The sequence below is a fragment of the Phytophthora infestans genome, genomic scaffold, assembly GCF_000142945.1.
Source record: "Phytophthora infestans T30-4 supercont1.2 genomic scaffold, whole genome shotgun sequence".
Lineage (NCBI taxonomy): Eukaryota > Oomycota > Peronosporomycetes > Peronosporales > Peronosporaceae > Phytophthora > Phytophthora infestans.
Window position 1 is genome coordinate 5,194,616 of NW_003303757.1, and position 6,089 is coordinate 5,200,704.

A 6,089-nucleotide genomic window follows, 5' to 3' on the forward strand; every position below is an offset into this window, starting at 1 on the left:
AAGGTATCACCGCACAGTCAGCGTCTTTGCAAGGCGAGGACGACCCTCAAAGCAATATCCAGCGCCACGTTACGGTCGTTGTCTCTCAGGGAGCAACACGCCCAGTATCTCTTACCTTCCGCGTCGCAGTCGAGTGCTTTCGTGCTATAGCCTCATACTCTTGACTCAGAACGTGGGCAGTGGTGACGTAGGGTTCGTCACGGGGGGATTGTTCTCCATGTGTCGATCGCTTCTAAGAGTAGGAGCCATTTAAATGTAAATACACTTAAATGTCAACTTTAGGAAACTAATCAGGAAGTAACGTAACCACGTAGGTGCCGGGCAAAAGGCCGCGACAGGACTGCGGTGTCTGGCGAGGCTGCTCTCCTCTGCTGCTCTCTGACTAGTCGTTCGCCGCCGCTACGCGGCGGAGTGGCATGGTTTGTTGGAGATGAGGTGGCCGCAACTTTAGTGCTTCTTGGTGTCGCGTACTTTGTGAGCGTCGCTCACCCCAGTAGGTCTTGGCTTCGTGTATTTAACCACTTACTATTCCGTAGTCTCATGTGGACCCGTATAATAGCGTGGTTTGGTACCCCGTACTACAGGCTGGATGTTATGTTCTTCAGTGGCCGGCGCTCTTTCCTGCTCATCCCGGCTTCGTGGTTCCTGCTCACCCAGGGCTCACGCTGTTCAGCGGTTATGTCCTCTCTCTTGTGGGTTCATGCGCTTTAGTACGGCCTTTTCGAAAATGCTAACTTTTCTCTGTTCTCAAACGTTTATGTGGGTTGCACTGGCTTCGTGGTAGATACTATTTCGTGGTCGTTGGCCTTCCATCGCCGGTGCTCTAGCCGAAGTGTGCTATTCCGTGGTTTGGTGACTGCATGCAGTCGTGTTGCTCCGTCGCCCGTGTATCGTGCTCTCCAGGTGAGGCTCCATCGACCGCGTTATCACGATATCGTGCAATCGCGGTGTGGTTTTGCTGTATATGGTATTGTGCCCGCGTAGTGCATCTGCGCTGCCCGCGTTATTGTGTTCTACAATGGCATCGTGCTCCACGGTGTACAATCGTCACCCCAAGCCCCCCCCCCGTGTAATTTGTGGCTGGGCCACCGTCCGTGCAGTTGAGTTCTAATGTACTTCTGTCCTCCGTGGCTCGGTAAGCTCAGGTTCAACACTGGTATCGATCTCCGCGGCTCGACGATTTTCTGACTATAGCTCCGCGGCTGCGTTCTCCCATGGTATAGTGGCCCAGACCATACTATCTAGTTATCTTGTGGTGTCCCGGTAGATCTGCCGTTTGTGCTTCGTATTTTACCGTGCTTCGTGGTCTACGTGTTGTATCGTAGGTGATTTCCGTGCTCTGTAGCAGCTACGTGTTCTAGCCCGGTTTTAGGTAGAGAGTCTAACAGAGTCCGTGACTCTTAGTGCTTTCATAGATTTACATGCTAATTGCATCGGCTCGCTTCCGTGCTTTGTAGCTCTGTGTCCATATTTGTTTCCCCTCCATCGTACATACTGTTTCGTACTGCCCTACAAATCCAGTTCGATAAGCTCGCACCTTCTCCTAGGCTCACGCCCTGTCCTAAGCTCCCATACAACGCACCTAAACACGAAAGTAATTGTGACCAATGGAAAACGTTTATTTTTAGCCAATCAGTTTTTCTGGTGATTACGCGGATGTTTGTTGCGCTGGCGAGGATTCCAGCGACGACGGCGGCGATTAATGCGCTCCTGGACAACGCGCCGCGGCGGTTGTGGGGGGCCCATAGCGGCGGCAACTAAGGCCAGGCTTTGTTGGCGCGAATCAGTGACTGGCTTCGGCTCTGGTGTGCGTGGGCGGTGCCAAAACGCCTGGCTGTATGGACCAGAGGCGCACGCGATGCACCTGCGGGCACCCGCCCGAACCTCGCCCTGTGCGAATGCATCCCATGCTAAGAATTGTTCGCAACAGGCGCACAGCCGGAGCTGCAGCCCTAGACCGTCTGGCTCGAGCGGGGGGTGCACAATAACCGCCTGGCACGTCGAGCACATGAGAGGTAAACGTTCCATTGGAGAAATGTTTTATTAGAAACGTTTTTATTAAATTAGTAATATTATTTTTTAAGTATTAAACTAAGTATTTCGAAGTATTGAATTACTACTTTGCTAAAATGCGATTCAGTGGTGTCGCCAGGGCCTAAAAAAATCAACAGCGCCTACGACGATATAATAGTACCGGTGTGCACGTCGGCGAAGCCTACCAATGCAAATTAACCCGCACACACGCAGCGCCCTTTGCGTGAGGTGGCGCTCCAGCGTTAAAAATGGGGGCAAAATGAAATTTGAACGGTGCATTTAAGTACGATGTGCTGACCACATACAGTGTGTACACCACATATTGCAATTTTAGCGAATCGAGGCCGCCTTCACTGCGCTCGGCAGCCAGTAGAACGCGCGTATTAGCGTGAGGATTATTAACCCTAGCCCGTTACGGACGGACTGACGGACGGACGCACACCAGACTCCACTAGGGGGGTAAGATGAGCGGCAGGCGTCAAAACGCAAAGTGTTGAGCAGCCTCCGCCAGAACACCGCTGTACCGCAAAAGTAGATTAGTATACAAATAGCAAATAAGTCAATACTAAACTCTAGATAAATGCACTCTCGTTTGAATACACCATCTTGGCAGCGCACAGCCAACGATGTCCTTGTGCATACAGTCCTTGGTATAGTCCTTCGCCATTGCACGCATGTGTACTCAGTGTAGCCGGTTGTAGTGCAGCCGCAAGCTGCACTGCCAGGCGCATGAGTGTCCTTGGGATGTGTCTTTGCAGACACTGGCAGTGGACGGTGGCTCGTAGATGGGGGCACCGGACACTGGCAGACTGCAATGCACTGGCGCTCGACACGCAGGTAAGTTTTATAGCTCACACTCCCACTTGATCTCGGCGACGCACTTGGAAGTCGACGCGATCACACACGCGCATCCTAGTTGCCGCCATAGTCCTAGTAGTAGCGTAGTCGCAGCTCAAAGACAATAGCAGTCCACTCAGTAACAGTACTCCCACTCGATCGCCCTCGTCTTCATCAATGTCGCTCAGGTACAGCCTCCGCATCAACAGCAGTAGTCAACGCAGTAGCAGTAGTCGTAGTTGTAGCCATGTCCTCGGATACGTTGTCGTCGCTCGACACAATAGGTAAGACTTTCATAGCCTTGCGAAAGTGTGTGAACTTCACCACTGCAAGTGCCTTTGTCATTATATCGGCCACCATATCATCAGTTCCGATGTGTTGGGTTGTAAGTTGCTTCAACTCCACATGGCGTCTGATCATGTGATACTTGTTATCGATATGTTTCGATTTCGAATGTTTGCCAGGTTTCGCAGTTAATGCAATGGCTCCTTGATTGTCTCCCAGTAGTTGAGGTACTGGATGCTTCCAGCTCAACTCTTTGCATAGGCCAGCAAGCCACAGCAAGTCCTTGGTCGCCTCTGCCATTGCTACATACTCAGCTTCACAGGTACTGAGCGCGTTGATTTCTTGCTTGCGAGATGCGTAGGAGATGACGTTGTCGTCCAGCATAGTGATGTAGCCACTGATACTCCGTCGATCCACAGGGTCGCTCGCATAATCGGCATCAGAGTAGCCACTAACTTGCACATCAGTCTGTAGCTTCACATTCATCACTGGTCCGTAGTCACATGTAGCCTTCAGGTAACGCAGCACCCTCTTGGCTTGTGCGAAATGCATATGATCATAGCTCGCAAGATACTTGCCCAGGTGTCGGGTAGCATGAGCTATGTCAGGTCTCGATGCACTAACGAGGTACTGGAGAGCACCCACCAGTTCTCTGTAGGGAAGATACTCCTTCGAAGCAGGCACGTCTGTCTTCGAGGGCGTCGTAGCTTCTGGTGTAGCGCAGCCATTACAGTTCTCCATATGAAAACGCTTCAACACCTCCAGTACGTACTGCTTCTGGCAGTACACTATTTGCCGGCGCGGCCGGTCAATCAGGATATCGACGCCTAAGAGATATTTGACTGTGCCCATCGTCGTGAGCTCGAATGTCTCTTGCAGTGAGGCAGCGATTGTGGCACACAGGTCACGTGAACCCATCAGCAGTAGATCGTCCACGTATACAGTCAATAGCAACTTGACTTCACCATCCTTCCTCAATGCATATAGGCCGTAGTCAGAGTCCGTCCTAGTAAACCCCATCGCAACAAGCTTCGTATGAAGCGTGCGATTCCAAACGTTCGGTGCTTGCTTCAGTCCGTACAGGCTCTTCAACAATCTGCAAATGGACCCAGGTCCATCCACCTGGAAGCCAGGAGGCTGCTCCATGAAGATAGTATCGTCCAAGTCTCCATACAGAAAAGCCGTCTTCACGTCAAATTGCAACACCTCCCAACCTCTTTGTACAGCGTAGTAGATAGCCGCACGTATGGTTTCGAACCGGATCACAGGTGCATAGGTCTCAGAGTAGTTAATCCCAAGTTGTTGTTTGAATCTATGGATCACTAGTCGCGCCTTGAAACGTTTGATTCGTCCACGCTCATCTCGCTTCACAGCAAAGACCCACCTACACGTTATCACCTTCACTTTCTTGGCATCTTTGCGGGGTACAAGTTTCCAGGTCTTGTGACCCTTCAACGATTGAAGTTCCACCAACATTGCAGCTCTCCACTGCTGCCAGTACTTGCTTGCACGTGCTTGTTTGTACGTCGTCGGAATCTGCACATCCGTAGTCATAGCCTGCACTAGGCCTACCACGTAATCCGACAATCGAACGTTCGCCTTCTGCTTCCTTCTTGGTCGCTTTAGGCAGGGCTCTCTTGATGGAGATTGAATCTCGAAGCCACTTGTCTCATTCTCCACCATTGCAGGTTTCTTCTTTGTTCTGCGTCTCTTGCGCTTCCTCACTTCCAAACCTTCCTCGGTTTCTTCAGTAAGACCCTGCAACATGGCTGGTGCTGCAACACCAGCAGTCTCCGCACTGTCCTTGCTCACAGGTGCGTCAACGATTGACAAACTTCCACTTGAACTTAACTCAGTTTCTGCAGGCTCGTCAGCAAGTGGTACCGCCTCAAGTGGCTTCTCCGCATTAGAGATGCCGTCACTCCAACCTGGAAGGTACGTCTCCATGTTGGTCTTGATGCGCGCCACAGGTACAGTCTCGCGTAGAGTATGATCACCATCAAAGAATGCGTTCTCTAATAGATGCTTCATGTAGATGCCATCGGTTGTGAACTCTTCATGGAACTTCACATTCCCACTACGAGCTGTCACCACTTGAGCTGTCACCAGGTCAATGAACTTGTAGCCTAGGGTCGATTCGCTATAACCCAGTAATAAACACAGTCTTGCCCTTGCTTCCAGCTTTTCTTTCGCTTGTCTTGACTCAGGGGGAATACGCACGTGTGCCAGACAGCCCCAAGTTCGCAAATCATCCAGCATGGGCTCCGATTCGTACAGTTTCTGGTGCGGGGACACCAATCCTAAAGGCTTGGTGGGCAACCAGTTCAACGTCGTCACCACATGCAGGAAGGCTTCTCCCCACAAGGAGTTGGGCATGTGTGTAGCCATCAGCATCGCTCTGATTCTTGGTAGAACCACGCCATTAGCACGCTCCACAATTCCGTTCTCTTGAGGAGAATAGGCATTCGTAAACTGCTGCTCAATCCCTTGGTCGACGCAGTAGTCACTTAGTTCCTTGCTTGCAAATTCACCTCCTTGGTCAGAGTGTAGTCGTCGCACCTTCTTCTCAGGAAAGCGCGTTCGCGGCCTGTTCAGCAGGACCTTGATGTGGAACGTTGCTTTACTCTTCTTCTTGAGTAGGAACGGCCACTTGTACCTTGTAGACTCATCTATGATAAAGAGAAACATTGTAGCTCCATCCACAGACTGTTCGTTCACAGAGCAAATGTCCATCATGAGAGTCTCCAGAGGTTCGGACTTCCGCGATGGAATCCATTTATAAGACATTCGTTTTGCCTTACTGGCAGCACAGATGGAGCGCCGCTGGAATCTTGGGAAGAACTAGAAGAGAAGCCCATTCATCGACTAGAGAGTACTGTAAGACTGTCTACATCGTTTAGAGTGAGAAAACGTCGTAGAGTACGTGCATGTCA